Raw genomic sequence first — 17442 nt, 5'->3', positions numbered from 1 at the left:
TGGGTTTCTTTTTTTGATATTGAGTTGGATGAGTTCTTTATGTATTTTGGATATTAACCCCATCAATTTTATCATTTGCAAGTATCTTCTCCCATTAATAGGTTGTCTTTTTGTTTCATTGATGGTGACTTTCACTGTGCAAAAGCTTCTTGGTTTGATGTAGTCTCATTTGTTTATTTCCCTATATTCTTGAGCAGTTGAGAATATTTATTATAGCTATTTTAAGATCTTTGTTAATTTTATTATGTTTGTCATTTCTGGATCTGTTTATATTGATTTTTCTCCGGTTATGAGTCATATTTTTCCAGCTGCTGTATATAATTAATAATTTTGACTTGGTGCCAGACAATCCCTCCCTCACTTCTTGTGAATTTTTTGTTGTAGGGCATAGAATTTGTTATATTCTTTTAGTATTAGATTTTAAAAATGTCATCCAGTTAAATTTTGGGGAGGGGGGTTTGTTTGATTCATTTGAAGCTTCTTTTATGCTTTGTTAGTGAGGTCGAGGGCATCTTTTAGTCCAGGGCTAAGTTAATTTCATTTCTGAGAGATACCTTTCTGAAGATTTTAATTTATCTTACTAGAATTATGATGTCTTTTCTACTCTTACTGATGGGAACACAAACATTTCCCAACCCTGTGCAATCTTGGAGAATTATCTACTCTTTTGGAGGTAGAGAGGGGTAGGGATTTGTCTCTGTTACTCTATCACAGTCAGGAATGACGTCCTATAGGGTATTTTTGAATTATGAACTCATATTCTTCAATGGGTATATGTTATTACAATTTTTTATTTGTTGTGTCAGTTTATGTAAATTTTTTCAAAGAATTTGTTCATTTCATACAAGTCATGAGATTTGTATAAGATTGTTTATGGTATCGTTATTATTCTTTAATGTCACTAGGTTTTTTTTTCTTTTTTTTTTTAAAGATTTTATCTATTTATTTGACAGAGAGAGAGAGAGATCACAAGCAGGCAGAGAGAGAGGGGGAAGCAGACTCCCTGCTGAGCAGAGAGCCCAACGCGGGACTCAATCCCAGGACCCCGAGATCATGACCTGAGCTGAAGGCAGATGCTCAACCCACTGAGCCACCCAGGTGCCCCATCTCATCATTTTTTTTAAGAGAATATTTTTTTTTAAGATTTTTAAAAATTCATTTATTTGACAGAGATCACAAGTAGGCAGAGAGAGAGGAAGGGAAGCAGGCTCCTTGCTGAGCAGAGATCCCAATGCGGGGCTTGATTCCAGGACCCTGGGGTCATGACCTGTGCCAAAGGCAGAGGCTTTAACACACTGCGCCACCCAGGTGCCCCTTAAGAGAATATTAAATCATTTATTGATTACACATGATAGTCGATGAAACACAAGCTTTAATCCCATCTATAATTTTATCTGATACTATAATTCAATTTAGATATATTGCATAGGATATACCAAAAATCATATTAATAACCAAATAAATTCCAGGACTTTTCTTGGGTGACCTTTTAATGGTGAACTCCAGGTCACAACACATTAACTGTCAGTTCCACTACACCAAGGTTTGTGGAGACAATGGCTTCTGTGCCCAAGCAGGTTGCAAACAAATTTCAAAAGGAACCTGACATCACCCTGAAGGAATTCTAATTTCACACTGTTGGGGTAGTATACCAAGATGACTTCAGAGTAAACTAACTTAACACAGCACATTTGAAAAAAAGGACACATTTATTCAGTGTCATGAAAAGACTATTACATTTCGCAATCAACATCATGGGTGCAAAAAAAAATCTACATTAAAACACTTTGTTTGAATGCTTTACACTTTCCACAAAACAGAAACTAAAATAACCTGTTATACAATTAGTCACAAATACAGTCCTCGAGTTTTTGCCCATACACATGAGTATTGTCTAAAACATGTCTTCTTTGTAGCAGGTAGGCCCTGCCACCATTGTGCTTGGCTGAGTTCACAAATCTGTTGTAACCTGTAGCTTCCCTGTCACTTCTCTGGCTCTCCTCTCCTGCTAAGCTTTGTTTCCTGGCAGTAATTAAAACCTTCTGCCACTGCCGTAGCTACTGCTGCTGCTGGAACCACCATAGCCACCTTGGTTTCGTGGTTTGGCAAAGTATTGGCCTCTACCACCATAGGGGCCAGAGCTTCTGCCTCCAAAATTTCCTCCTTTCATGGGTCCAGAATTTGAGGATTGATTGTTGTAATTGCCAAAATCATTATAGCTTCTGCCACCTCCTAAGTTGCCTCCAGTACCACCACCATAGCTGCCTCTACCTCCTCTGCTGTTACAGCTGTCCTAGCTGCCACTCCCACCATATCCACTGTCCTGGTTTCCACAACCTTGTCCACCACTTTCATAGCCCCTGTTTCTTCCAGAGTAACCAGGGCCGCCTCCTCATAACCACCATCATTACCAAATCCTTTATAGCCATCCCCACTGCCACCATATCCACCACCACCTCAATGGCCGCCAAAGCCACCCCAAATACTGAAGTTCCCTCCATAACCAAAGTTGTCATTCCCACCAAGACCACCTCCACCGCCACCACCAAACTTTCCAAAACCACTTTGACCTCTTTGGCTGGATGAAGCACTAGCCATCTCTTGCTTACATAGGGCTTTCCTTACTTCACAATTGTGGCCATTCACAGTATAATATTTTGAATAACAATCTGTCTACAGAGTCACTGTCATCAAATATGACAAAAGCAAAACCCCTCTTTTTGCCATTGCCTCAGTCAGTCATGATCTCAGTTGCTTCGATTTTCCCATACTGTTCAAAATAATCTCTTAGATGATATTCTTCAGTGTCTTCTTTAATGCCACCAACAAAAATCTTTTTCACAAAAAGTGAAAGTGGACACTTAAGTGGGCACCAGGTCTTTGAGAATCTTCTTTTGAGACAGCCTTCTCTGGTTCCACAGCTCTTCCATCCACCTTGTGTGGCCTTGCGTTCATGGCTGCATCCACCTCCTCCACAGTGGCACACATGACAAAACCAAAGCCTCTGGAGCACCAAGTGTTTGGGTCTCTCCTTAACACACAGTCTGTAAGTGTTCCCCGTTGCTCAAAATGGCTCCTCAGACTCTCATCAGTTGTTTCAAAGCTCAGACCTCTGATGAAGAGCTTCTGCAGCTGTTCAGGTTCTTTGGGAGACTGACTTAGACGTGATGGTGGAGGGAGGGGAGACTTTAACGATGCTTATTTGGTGGTGTCCATGGGCAGAAAGGATGTTAATATCTCATCTTTAATTCCCAGTATTGGTGATTGTGGAACCCAGAGTGCCCCAGAGCATTTCTCTCAGTTCTCCTTCTCTGCCATGCTCCCAGACTTATGCAGGTCCTGTACACCTGTGCCTCAGAGTGTGGTTTGTCTCTCTCATCTCTTCTGTTTTTCTCCTAATACCCCTCATCAACAAATTATTATTAAGAAATAATTGATAGTTGGAGTAAATAACTGATATGATATATGGCTGTATGAGCTTTTGCAAGCTAATTGCTGAATTTTTCAGGAATTTTGCAAGACAGTTTTTAAACACAGACTTCATTAAAGATTAAACTATAAAAAATAAATAATTAATATACATCACTGTATAAGTTCAAGGCATAAAATATGATGGTTTGATTTACATGTATTGTAAAATACCCCACCAGGTATTCATCATCTCATATAGATAAAATAAAAAGAAAACAAAGAAGAAAAGGAAGAACAAATTTTTTCCTTGTGATGAGAACTCTTAGTATTTACTCTCAGCAACTTTCCAGTGTGTCATACAGCAGTTGTTAGCTATAGTTATCATTGTATATTGTATATGTTGTATATTACATCCCTAGTAATTACTTATCTTATAATTGGAAGTTTACCTTCTGATTACCCTTCTCCAATCCCCGCTGTCCTGACTTCTTGCACAAATGTGATCTCTTTTTCTATGATTTTTTAAAAGATTCCATTTGTAAGTGAGGTCATATAATGTTTGTCTTTCTTTATTTTTTTAATTCTTTATTTATTCATTTGAGAGAGAGAGAGAGAGAGAGAGAGAGAGAGAGAGCACAAGTAGGGTGAGAAGCAGACTCCCCCCTGCTGGCAAACTGACATGGGGTTTGATCCTAGGACCTGGAGATCATGCTCTGAGCTGAAGACAGGCACTTAACCATCTGAGCCACCCAGGTGCCCAGTGTTTGTCTTTCTCTGACTTATTTCACTTAGCATAATACCTTCCAGGTCCATCCATGTTGTTGCAAATAGTAGGATTTCTTTCTTTTTTATAGGTATTATTACATTGTATATATACACACCATATTTTCTTTATCCATTGACCTATTGGCGGACACTTAGATTTTTTTCATGTCTTAGCTGTTATAAATAATGCTGCAGTGAACATGGGTGTGCCAGTATCTTTTCAAGTTTGTGTTTCTGTTTCCTTTGGATTTATTCCCAGATGGGGCTCATGGACATTTGATGAAGATCTGTGGAAAAGGTGCAGATTCTTTTGTGTAGTTCTCCCAGGGATTCCAAAGTCTCATACTATCCCCTAATTGGTGTTTAAATTTTAGTTAAAATTTCAGGTGTTTTCTTATCACCTGTATCTAAGGTGTCTTTGTCCTACTCCCATGTCTCTGCCAAAAATGCAAGCAGCTGAAGAGGGTCAGCATGTTCTGTATTATAGCTCATTGGACTCATTGCATTCTTAGGGCACTAATGGACATAAAAACATCTGTAATTTTATAGGTAATCTGCCTTGCTATTGTTAGAATGTAAGTGGTGTTCTTCTCAAGTTTCTACATTTTCTTTTAATGTCCGTGCTGAAGGTTGCTGCTCATAGAGACCAATGCTGGCACTGAAGAAAAAGAGCAGGGATGATTGGAATGCTTCTGCTCTAGGGGCTACTTCTCGCTGCTGGCTACAGCACTGACTCAAGTTCTCACTCCCTGTTTCAAATGGCTATGTGTTGTTGTATCTTGAGGCTTTTGCAGAGCTCTCCATCCTATGCCCTATAACCTGCTACTTTTTAAAAATTTATTATTTTTTCAATTTTTCATTATGTTCAGTTAGCCAACATATGGTACATCATAAGGTTTTGTTGTAGTGTTCAACGATTCATTAGTTGGGTATAACACGCAGTGCTCCTCCCAACACGTGCCCTCCCTAATACCCATCACCTGGTATAACCTGCTATTTTTTAATTTAAATCCAGTTAGCCAACTTACAGTACATCATTAGTTTCAGATTTAATAATTTTATTTTCTGCCTTGAGTTTTTTCCCATCTATAATTAAGTACCTTGATGACATGAGTGTTACTAAGATTGGTTTAAAAATATGTGAGTGTGATATTGAATATATTTATTTATGCTACTTCAGCTGTGTTTATGTTTTGTCCTTCATTGTCTTGTGTATTACTAAAAGTTAATACTTGAGAGAGGGTTTTTGTCTCCCTCACCTTGTAGCTTACAACTAGGGATGGCGATGGCAGTTATTTAAGATTTCTCGGTGTTTATATTATGATAACCTCATATTCAGATTGTTGTAAAGAGGCTTTAGGTCACCTATTCTGGGGTAAATATATTCCAGTCTTACATCACTCAAAAAATGTAAAGCTTTCTTGAGAGACTCCCAAATTATACTTATTTCCCTACTGCAATTCTGCTGAAATGTACTACTGAAACATCATTGAAAATTTAATTATTAATTATTTAATCAAATTATTGTTATTATTTATTATTAATGTTGCATTTTAGTTAACAAGGAAAAAATAAGCTTTCTTTATGAAGTTTATAAAGCCTACATATTTCCCTTTATTCTTCATCTTGACTAATTGAATTTTTATGCAATGAATCAGTCACTCAAGCCACTTATTTATGACTCTTAGCTCATCCTCCAAATTCAGTTGTCATGAAGTTCATCTGTGAATATGTCATCTCCTCTCCATCACCTCTCCATGTCACTATCCTAGTCCAAGCCTGCATGGCTTCTCATTTTACTTTTATTGGCTGTGATGGAATGCTGCTATGTGATTTTGTAGGTTTCGAAGACTCTCGTTACTGATATTTCTTTTGGTTCAGCTTTGCATCATCACAAAGAAGGCAATTTTCAAAAGTTAACTGAAAAGAGCACACATGAATATCAGCAGCTCTTGGTACAAAACCACTTTTAGCTTTAGCTATCATTTACAAAGAAAGTAGTCTAGAGGAATAGCATGTTTTAATAGGCAACTCAGATTTTCAGAAAGCTGTTGACAATAGACTATTTCCAGACAAAGACAAGATAGAAATGGGATTGCTGGAGCATAAACTCTCTGGGACCCTAGAAACCTAGAAGACTGACTTGGACTTAGGAGGATGTTGTCCTTTGTGAGTTTCAATATGCTGGCGTATAACTCAGTTAATAGGAGCAGGAGCCAGATAGGTGTCAGATGTCTTTCCTTCACCCTTCCAGAGTCACTCTCCACCACTCTCTTCTCTGCTTTGTGGCCTGTACGTACAAAGCACCTTTAGTTCTGCATCAGTGGATTTTCTTAAACTTTAGCTTCTGGTTGGTCATGGCCAATGAGAGATACTGCAGAAGATCAAAAAGTGCCAGCTCAGTGAGGTCAGGGGTTTTACTCATCAGGTTTGGCCCTGCGACATTGCCAGAGTATTGGCTGTTTCTCTCCTATGGGTCCTGTCGTGCCTCTTTGGTCACAGGGTGGTGGCAGCCCCACAATTAGTAGCCCCAAGGCACTGGGCCATACCTCAGTGGTTTCTTTTACTCCCACCTGCGCTTTCTAAATAGTTCTTCCCTTCAGTTACCTCATTTGAGTGTGTCATTTGTTTTCTGTTGGGACTGTGGCTAATGTAGGTGATACTCAAAATATTCAATAACTTACAAGGCGAGGGCAACAACTAATTAAAACAGATGCAGCTGTAAACCAGCAACAAGGCAGCACCAGTACGTGCTGTGTGTAAGTATGCATGTTGGTCACAGAATGTGAGAGAAGTGTTTTGTAAGTAACAGTAGGTACCTAGTGTCAAAGTTTACAGGTAAAAAAAATAAAAGAGGTTTAAGATCTGTAATAACATCTTTTCTATTCTCTTCCCCTTCAATAAACTATCTAAGTAGCAGAGAAAGAGAGCCTTGGGAGGGCAATCCCATTACCGGAGTGACGGCTGAGTTTTATATCCCCTCCTTTGGGTAGAACTCCAGTTAAGTTTTTGGCCTATAGCTTTCTTGTGAGGCAAACAAAGAAAGTATTCTAGTGTCTCCCTCCAAGTCTTGCTCTTAAAACACTAACCCATCATATTTATACATACACAGAAGCCATTTTCAAGCACACAGGATCATCTGATTGTAATTACACCTTCAGCCTCACCCAGTGTCTCTTCCTATTCCAGAACAATAGTTTTCCTGTTTGATGAGTACTTCCCCTCAGAGAGCATTCCATTCTCTGTGCTGGGGACATGCTCACAATGTGTAGTACCGCTACTGCCATATCGGAGAACCTTTCCTGGAAACCACCAGGCAAAATTCATCACTGTTCTCTGTGCTTCAAGGTGCCTCTCACTCTGTATTGTGATTAATAGTGCATGTTTCCGTCACCATTGCTAGATTTTGATCTCCTTGAAAGCAGGGATCAGATCTTTTCAACTTTATAACCTTAGGGCTTACAACACTGGATGTGATGGATTCGATAAACATCTGTTGAACCAAATTCATTGAATTCAGTTCCTGCAGGTTTGATGGGGAGCATGTGACAGAGCAGGGATTCAAATCCAGCTCTACTGTGACTCCCGGATCCGCGCTCTTATCCCCGCCCAGGGGTACTGTGGTTCCTCGGGCGTTCACAGCAGTTGTTTCTCTAATAGATGAAGGTTGATTTTTGTTAATGTTAGGTTTGCCTCATATTTTAGGAGACTGATGATTTCTTATGTGTCTTCTCAGCTCTGATTTACATGTACAGTGATTAGTTTTGTGTTTTTTGTACCACATATCCAAAAAATAAGAGTTTCAAACATGCCATTGAAAATAAGATTTTTTTTTTTCTTCTAAGTTCTAGTCCCATTCTTTTCTTTTGTGGCAGGGAGTGAGAGCAAAATGAGAGGCAGAGGTATATAAACTGTTCGTGTAATACCACAGAGAGCCTGATGTATAGTAATGGGTCCACGATCATAAACGTCTCTCTTGGCACTCTTACTACTGTCAGATTATTACTGTGTTCTCAGATTCAGCTGAATGTGTTCAAGGATCTTCTTTGGTCTGAAAGGTCAGCTGCTTTTAGTTGTGCACTGGTAGAATACTAATATGTCCTTATTCAAATTACCTGCTACAGCACTTATTAAATTGATGGCCTTGTGCTCTAATTTAATACTGGTGTCGTTCAGAGGCGGGCTGCAGCAGCACTCTGTGCTGAACTGGGTGATGCTGAGGCAAAGTTCAAGCTGAAACCGTGGTTTGGGGCTGCATTTTCCCACTAAATTAGCAGTCAGATGCGGTGTATAATTAATTAGCACAAACCAGGGAAAGCTTGTCATTTAATAAGCCTTTTTTATTTCCACATTACACAAACAGTGGGAATTGATCCATTAAGTGCCTGGCTATTAATGCTGTTTAATGTATGTCTGGTTGTTAAATTGAAATGTCTAGGTACATACGTCCAGAGTTTAAGAGCTCCTCATAGTTTGTTCAGTATTTGCTCAGATTTGAAGTCATGTTCCACAGAATCAATAATAGCTTCATTACTGAATTTGAGCCTGATTCAAACATGCATATGGATTTAAACGGGATGTTTCAGCGTGGTCTCAGAAATGAGTTTCCGTATATATGTCTTAAAGTTCAGCCAGTCCCCTCCCCTAGAATTAAATATTGCATTGTGTTTGCAGCATTCTCTGCTTCCTTTCTTTTTGATATAATCCTTGTGCCTGCCATTGCCTAAGGCGGAGAATAACTTTTTCTTCGCAGTGGTATTCAGCATTGTATCAGGGAACTGTAGTAGGAATGAGCCTTACGAAATCCCACAGAATGAGATTTCAGCTATCCTGCCAAGATGGCTGGAAGGGCACAAAGTCTTGTCTTGGCCTGAGTATCACGCAAAGCGTTGGATATTTAAAACAGCACCAACCTCATCTCTTTTCTAAAAAAGATTAAGGATTATTCACAGTTTTGTGAACTGGTTGTTCATAGTTGAGAGGCGATTAACTGATGCATTCTTTAGAGTAAATATCATCACATCTTATGTGCACAAATGACAACATTAAATGCATCCCCCCACCCTTTTTTTTTTGTTAATGCAGACAGGAAAACTAAAAATCTGAATGTGAAATGACTTCAAGAAGGGGAGTAATTTGTTTGAACTGTTGATGAGAGCCATTTGCCCTGTGGAAAAATTACTGCATTTGCCAATGTCCATCACATTTAAATGAGTGAAGTTAGTCCCTATGTGAATTATTAACTATCAAAGAAGTTAATTATGTGTATATGTGTGTTTGTGTGTACACACACATATATGAAAGGTACCTTGAGGACTCTTAAAAAAGACCACCAAACATAATCACAAAACTATGGTAATATCTCTGATTTTTTTTCTTATAAACTGAGAAAACTTTCTACAGGTTTACATAGGGAATATTAAGGCTGTATTATTGTTAAAGGATACCACTTGGGATTATTTTTTCTTCTGTAATTAGCAGAAATATTTGAGTTGTGAATATTTTGTACTGAAGAATGATGAATTAAAATTTCTGTGGCATTTTAATACTAATGTTTTGGGACCAGTTCAGATCTGTGTTATTGCATTTACCTTATTCAGGCTTATATTATAGTCAGATGTTTCCATGTTTGTCTCCTGTCTTGACTGAAAAGTCCTCCAGTGCTGGGGCATGTCTAAATATGGCATCATACTTTTAATTTTTTATTATTTTGGCACAATAAAAAATGTATAGTGCATTTGGGTGGTACTCAAATGGGGAAAACTTTTTTAATTAATGGGTAATTATCTTAAAAGGAAAGTAAGCAAAATATTTTATTTCCTCACACTCAATCCACATAATGCCCCAAAAATTAATTTATTGTGCTAGTAAATATATAACTTTGGATCTTCATTAAAATTTCTTGCCTGGCCAATTTCTCAAATAGTAGCAGAACTACCTTCATGACGTCGTTGTCCTTTTCTCAGTGAGAAAGTTTTGTGATTATTTATTCACTAACAAACTCATTTATTGATTCACTCATTCATTAGTTCTCCAACATTTAATCAGGGTTATTTTATGCCAATAACTCAATAACACACAAATATATTGGAAGATTTTTTTTTTATCATTTCCCTTTTAATAGTATACACTTCTTTTTTTAGTTACTGTATTTATCAATTAAAATGTATTTTCATTACCTGCTAAACTTGTTAAGCTTTTGTGTTAGAATTAGAGCCGGTCACCAGTACTTCCAGTTCTGCCTCCTTAAAGTTAGGTATATAAAGTATAGATTTGGCAAATGGCTTTTGAGAAGTGTGTGATATGTTACATTGTCTTCCGTCTGGCACTCCGGCCATGGAACCTGTGTTGAGATAATCATCAGCTTGAGTTCCTGGGTTTCTACAGTAAGTAGAACCTCTTATCCACCTGTTGACCAGGTGGTAAGTTAGAAAGGAAATTTGGGTACTAATATTTGGGTATTGTTCACTTCCACCATATAATCTTGCCTATCCTACTCTGTAAATTATTATAAATATGTTTTCTTCTTGGATGCAATACCTGAAAAGTAAACTAAAAGAAAAAAACATTTTTAAAAGATATATTCAAAACCATTTTGGCTTTATAGAACAAAATTTGGTAAAGAATCCTAATTTTTCACGATTTTTAAGTTTATATATAAAAATAGTAGCCTATGGACTAAAGTTTTTGTTCTGCTGTGACAATTTTTTATTTTTAACTAACCAACAAAAGGGTACCTTAAAAGCTTATAACTCTTCCTAAGCCTCACTAAGACTGTAATTTGTCTAATTGTGTGAATGACATGTCTCATTTGTAACACTGGGTCAAAGAACAGAATGACAAATCTCGTTTTTTTCCATTGGTCTATTTAATAGAATTGTTGATATACTTGATAATTTAAGTAATTACTGATCTAAAAACAACTATTGACCTAAAAATACAACTCATGAACAACACTTTGTTGAGATAAAAATAAAGTTTACTTCACAGTAAATTCTGTCAACTTTAACCATTTCATACTTTCGCTATATAGTATTTATTGATATTAACAATTCTAAATAAAATTTCTCAGGAGTAGTGATATCTAAAAATGACTAGCCTCTTAGTTTTGTCACTGATTTTTAAATATTAGTTTAACACAATTATTTTTAAACCTGTCATCTGTAAAAATGTAGAAAATGAATAATAAATGTTAGCTAACAACTGATGGGTCCATGTGAGAATATTTGAGTTCTTATTTTTTTTTAAATATCTTTGGAATAAAGGACTTTAATCTGCACATATAAAACAATAAAAATTTTTAATTAATGAATAAGACCAAGCAAAGGGCAATATATAGATATTTAAATTTGTTCATTAAATGTCATAGTGGACAATCGTTTGGAAAGTAAATTATAGCAAAAAACCTTTAATTGGGGTTTGGTTTATATTGGGATTTGAGAATAATGAGTTTTTTTTGTGTTGAAATATTTAACCAGGCTAACTTTGATACATCTTAATCAGATTTGTGGTTTGGTGCTTATTCATTTTATTACCCTATATTGTACAACTGAACAAAACATGATCTCAATAATAAAGTCAAACTATCTTTAAAATGGCTACCAAAATAAGAATCTAGAACATTCTATAAGGTTATGTTTGTTACACTATATATTCAACCTCTTAAAACTAACGAAGCTCTCATAAATTCCCATTATGTGGTTGTGGATTTATATAGACAGTATTGTCCATTAAAAATAACTTTTTGAGCAAAAACTGAGTGGAAACTTAACAGTTATGAACTTAAAAGTGTTAGAACATATGAAGCCTACTATGAACTGTATTACAGTATCTGGGGAGTTATGTGGTTAAAATGGTCAAAAATGTTTCCATTCTCTATTTGCTCCATAAAGCTAACAGTGAAATTTCCATATTTTGGGTGATTATTCTTCTAACCTGTTCAAAGTTTTATGAATTTTTATATGCTTTGAGTCTCTGATTTTTTCTAAGAGATGTTTTCTTTTTTCCTTTTTCTTGAAATAATTTTAAGATATTTTTACTAAATGAATTTTGTTAAAAATAGATTTGGTAATCCTCATCTATAATAGTAATAAGAGGAAAATAATTTTAATGCTAACAGGAAAAATGGCTAATTAGATTATTGTGGTAAGTGAAATTTGATGTAATCATTAACATGATACAATAGTATACATAAGGATATGCAAAGGTATTCACAGTATATTGCTAGTAAAAATTAAGTTTAAAATAGTATGGATGACTCTGATCCTTTTATGTTAGTTTTTTAACATATGCATACATATGGTATGTGCATGTCTATATCTAGGTACATGCATGTACAAAAGACTGGATGCATGAATAAATAGGAGATGAGACTAAAGATATTTTCATTTTATTTCTTGGTTATTTGAATTTCCTTTTTTGAATTTAAAAATATTTTTCCAGCTTTACTGAGCTATAATAGACATATTGTGTAAGTTTAAGATGTACAATATGATTTGATACACATATATTGCTAAATGATTATCACAGTAGTGTTAGTTAATACCTTTACAACCTTACATAATTACCACTTCTTTGTGGTGAGAACATGTAAGGCCTATTCTCCTCATAACATCCAAGTATGTAATACAGTCTTGTTTACCAGAGTCATCATGCTGTATTGAATTTTCTTAATTTTGTAAGATGAACAGTGTGTTGTCTTTGTATTGGGTAAAAGGAAATATGTTTTGTGATTTTGTGACCTATCAGAGAAGACTGTTAAAGAAAATTTATTTCATTAGACTATCTGACAACTTTATTACAATAATATTATAAACCTTTGAATAAAGCTATCATTAAAACTTTTAAGTAATGATTTTGCAAACATGAAGGAAATGATGTTTTTTCCCTTTTTCCTACTTAGGTATTTTGAAATTGATATTTTGAAGGGAGTTAGCTACAGATATGTTGCACAATAATCATGAAAACATCAGTCTATTAAGCTTGCTGTCCTGACCTAAGCGATGTTTTTAATTGAGAGAAGTATGGTCCTCAAGATAATTCCCACATAAGGCACCAAAATCAGCATTAAAGGGTTTTCATATTACTGATGAATGTGCATCAGTACTTTTTAAAGTTCTAAATAGTGTTTAAATTTCTAAGAGAAGAGCTGCTTTAACAGAGATTCATCTCTCTCTCTCTTTTTTTTTTACACATATATACATATAAAAGAAGAATACAAAAGAATGGCTACAAGTACTTTTTAAAAAATACTTTGGCAGGATCTGAAGAAATAATTACTGTTGAAATAAAAAGTACACTCTGGGAAATGTATTTTCTCTGACAGAAACATGAGCAACTATTTATATTTCATACTTATTATGACTATAGGCAAAATAGTAACATAACACATTTTATTCTGGCCATTATATTTAGGTTAGATACAAGTGCAAAACTCAAAGAATGCAAATATTTTTATTGGCCATTCAAAAATGATGATATTATTTATTTAGTAGTATTTGAAGTACAAATTAGACATGCACATTCTGTGTAGGCTACTTATTTTATTCCCATCCAAATTAACTGAAATATATTTCCCAGTAAATATCTTTAGCCTGAAGCCTAGAGTATGGGAAAGTTATTGTGGAAAAACACTTTTGGAATATCCTTAAAATATTCAATCTTGTTGACTCACAATCTTTTCTATAGGGTATTTAGGTCACTAATGCTATTTTTGACAAGAAAAACCCAATGATTTAGTTTCTTTCATTGTTCTTCTTATTTTCAAAAGCTTTATTAAATTATTCTTCCCTCTTTCCCTACTCAGGTCTTGGAATATACAACCTATAAAATCATTCTCATTGGGAAAGAATTAGAGACAAGTCATCATCCTTTGAGGATAAGTTCAATTAAAAGGTAAATTTAGCCCTCTGGACCTCATACAAGTAATCACTACACAATGAAATTGTTGTTCACATCAGAAGTACTGATTGTTACCCATTTTGTGTGTTTTTAAGGCAAACTGTCATTGAGAATTAAAAATGTGTTCTTGAATTAAACGAATAAAACATGTATTTTTAACTCATCTATAACACTTCACATATATTTTTAAATAGTTTAAAATAGTTTGAAGTAGGATTTCTGAATTAATCATTGTTTTAAGTAGTTTGGATTAGAGTTTTAAATCCCAGATTTCCTGTGAAAAAAAAAGGAGTAGAAGGCAGAACATTTATATTAGAGTGCTTTACATACTAATCATCTGGAATGGGATATAATAAACTATTTCAAATGTTCTTCCACTTGTAATGATAGGATGTCTTTAGATAATTTTACAGAATTTATTTTATTTTACTAATTGATTGGTATATTCATCATCCAGAGATATATTAGTGAAAGCTGGGTTCTAAATCACTTTCCTATGATAAGCTTTCCAATTAATTCTTCTCACACTGTTTTCCTGGTGACATTTGAACTTCTTTCATTATATAAAACACATCTGGAATGAGACATTGCTGAATAATAATCATGGATGCTAACATGTTAAAGATTGGACCCCTGACATAGTCAAATGTGTTCTGGTTTAAAACAGTGACCTCAACTAATGCTGTTTTAAGTGAACCACATTTAGAAAGCATATACAGACAGGTCTTTTTAGCCTGCCTGTCATGTGGTAGAATTGGTCAAAAAGAATGAAATCAAATTGCAAACTGTGTCTCCCTTGTTTAATGGAATTAACTATATTCAGTTATATTTTTCCTTCCCTCAGCAAATATTTTTTCTTTCTTCTTATCGAATATGAAAAAATACAACAATAAGTTAATATTTTAAAAGGGTTACCTAAAACATATGTTAAATCATGTATTACTTATAATTTACATTTGTATCATAGGGTTACTGAATTTCTTCTGTGGTGTATTTCATAAAAGAGAAGATGCTGATAAGATCCCTTTTAAATGGCTTGCTAATACCAGAAGCAGATCATTTAAAATGGACCTTACATCTTTATAGGACGTTAGAAATGAAGACATTACCTCAAAATGTAGGTAATTATTGCCTCCTCTTTTATCAGTGCTATTTTCTGAGGTATTATCATAAGAGAGCACTTTAGTATTAAGCAGGGCCTTCGAGTGGCAATAAATCAGTCCAACTGAGTCATCATTGTCTAGGGCATCTGAACTACTGCAATGTTGTGGATCCTACCGAGAGTGTGAAATCACTTGACCCTTGGCATTAACCTTTGCTGAATGAATAGACACTGCTTTCCACATCGAGGAACAAAGCAGAAGACTATTGATTAAACACCACATTCACTTGATATTAAATACTGGCTGAACTCACTTCTTGCTTCCAGTTCCAAAGGGAGAAGCCCAGAGAGTTGCTGAGTCTCAAGAGAATGGATGTTTGTAATTCAGAGCAATGTTTTTCCTACAAAGTACTTTTTTTCTCCTTTGATCAATAACTAGCAGCCATGATCAGCCATGAGTATGTATTGTCAATTCTGACCTGTGTATTTTATCACTGAAGGTGAGAGGTCACAGTGCTGTGACTAATATTTCAGGTCTAAGCATGAATTGTTTCCTGACTTCAGTATCTGTTTGAAAGAGCAATTTGTTTTATTTTATTTCTGGCCTTAGGAATCATTGTTTAGGCAATTGATTTGTCTGCATTAGTACAATACACAATTTTTCTAAGATTCTTTGGATTTATCACTGTTTTTGCAGATGTGGAATTTTCTGGACCTCAGCATTTGAAGAAATCATGATAAAAGGACATCCTTAGGATTTACAGTTTATTGGGGAAAGAGATATACTATATAAATAAATTTCTCACATGAAAGCAAAATCTTTGGAAGAGAGTGTAGCAATATGTATGAGCATAAAGAAAATAATGCAAGATATTTTTGCAAGAAGTCTTAAGCTAATTGTCTTCTGAACCATTGCATGTGCCTATACTATTGACAATAGTTGGACAGCTCCCATGTAGATCTACTTTACCCAGAAAGAGAACATGTATCATTGACTGATAAGTCAATTTAATTCATGGAACTAGAATTAAATTTAAAAAATTTTAGCCACAAATGAGAAAAACATTTTTATTTTAATTGTAAATCATTTTTGTGAGCTTCTATAACTGGAATTATCTTACTGGAGGAAGCAACATAAACAGCTACCTTAGAGAAGGTCATTCTTCTCTACAATTTCACATTATTTTGGACCAAGGATTTTTGGACAAGTAAAACTCCTTAGAATAATTGTTTTCATCGCTAAGGGTTTGAGTGGCTTGTGTGGAGCACCAACCAGAAATTCTAGATCAGCTAGCTGTGAACCTGTCATAGTTGAGCAAAGATCCTTCCTTGCCTGAATTATAGAAAATACTTCCTCTAAGGACATAATGGTGTAATTTAATACACGCACAGTCTCACACAGTTTGCACAATTTTTGAAAAGGAGTATTAGAAGGCTGCGGGAAGTTGATAAAATGAATCATGCTGCTAAACTTAATGGTCAATCCTTTTGATTTGATGCTTTCTATGGGATAGGCAGCCTCTAGAATATTTCTTTAAAAGCTACTGAAGCTCAGAAAAATGTGAACAACATTGAATTTAAACACTATTTTGGTTATGTATTATATATTCCTTTTTCTTCATTACTAAGGACATCTGTATAGAAGTCACTTATTTCACTATTATCTGGAACACTGACATCCAAGGACCTTGGCATTTACTCTGACACTTGGGGGTACCTAGGTACAATTTATTTGACTGTAATAATGCAGTACCAACTTCTCGTTTGCATGCCAAAGCATATAAAGGTAATTGTTTATAAATACTGACATTTTTAAGGTTATAGTGAATGAAAACATTGAACTAGAATTTGTTGCTTTGGAGTACCAAATAGAGATTTTATTTTTTTATTCTGCTGTGCAGCTAGTGAATGAGATAATTTTGTGACATTTTAGACACCATCAGCTGTGGCTGTGCCAGGGTCCCCTGGCAGGTGGTGATAGAGCTGGGATTAGAATCCATGCAGCACGTACTGCAGGCCCTTTCGTGATCTCTTTGGTGTCTGTGTGCGACTTCCCGATGGAGATTATTTAAAATGAGGTTGTGAAACAGAATAAAATGATAGTTACAATTTAATATGACAGATATTGGAATTCCATATTCAGAATTGGAAGAAGAAGGGAGACGGAGAGAAAAAGAGAAGGAGAGGAAGGAGAAGAAGAAAAAGAGGAAAACATTCCTAGTACAGCCCTACAGATTAAAAAACATGATGGGATAGGAACCTCA

The 17442-nt window shown here is 35.3% G+C and overlaps 1 pseudogene; it reads right to left on the bottom strand.

Annotated features, from left to right (window-relative positions):
- Window positions 1-1944: 1944 nt before the first annotated feature.
- On the bottom strand, window positions 1945-10120 carry LOC123939235 (annotated as a pseudogene).
- Window positions 10121-17442: the final 7322 nt, after the last annotated feature.

The sequence above is a fragment of the Meles meles genome, chromosome 3 (assembly GCF_922984935.1).
Source record: "Meles meles chromosome 3, mMelMel3.1 paternal haplotype, whole genome shotgun sequence".
NCBI lineage: Eukaryota > Metazoa > Chordata > Mammalia > Carnivora > Mustelidae > Meles > Meles meles.
This window is presented reverse-complemented; position numbering and strand designations above follow the sequence as displayed.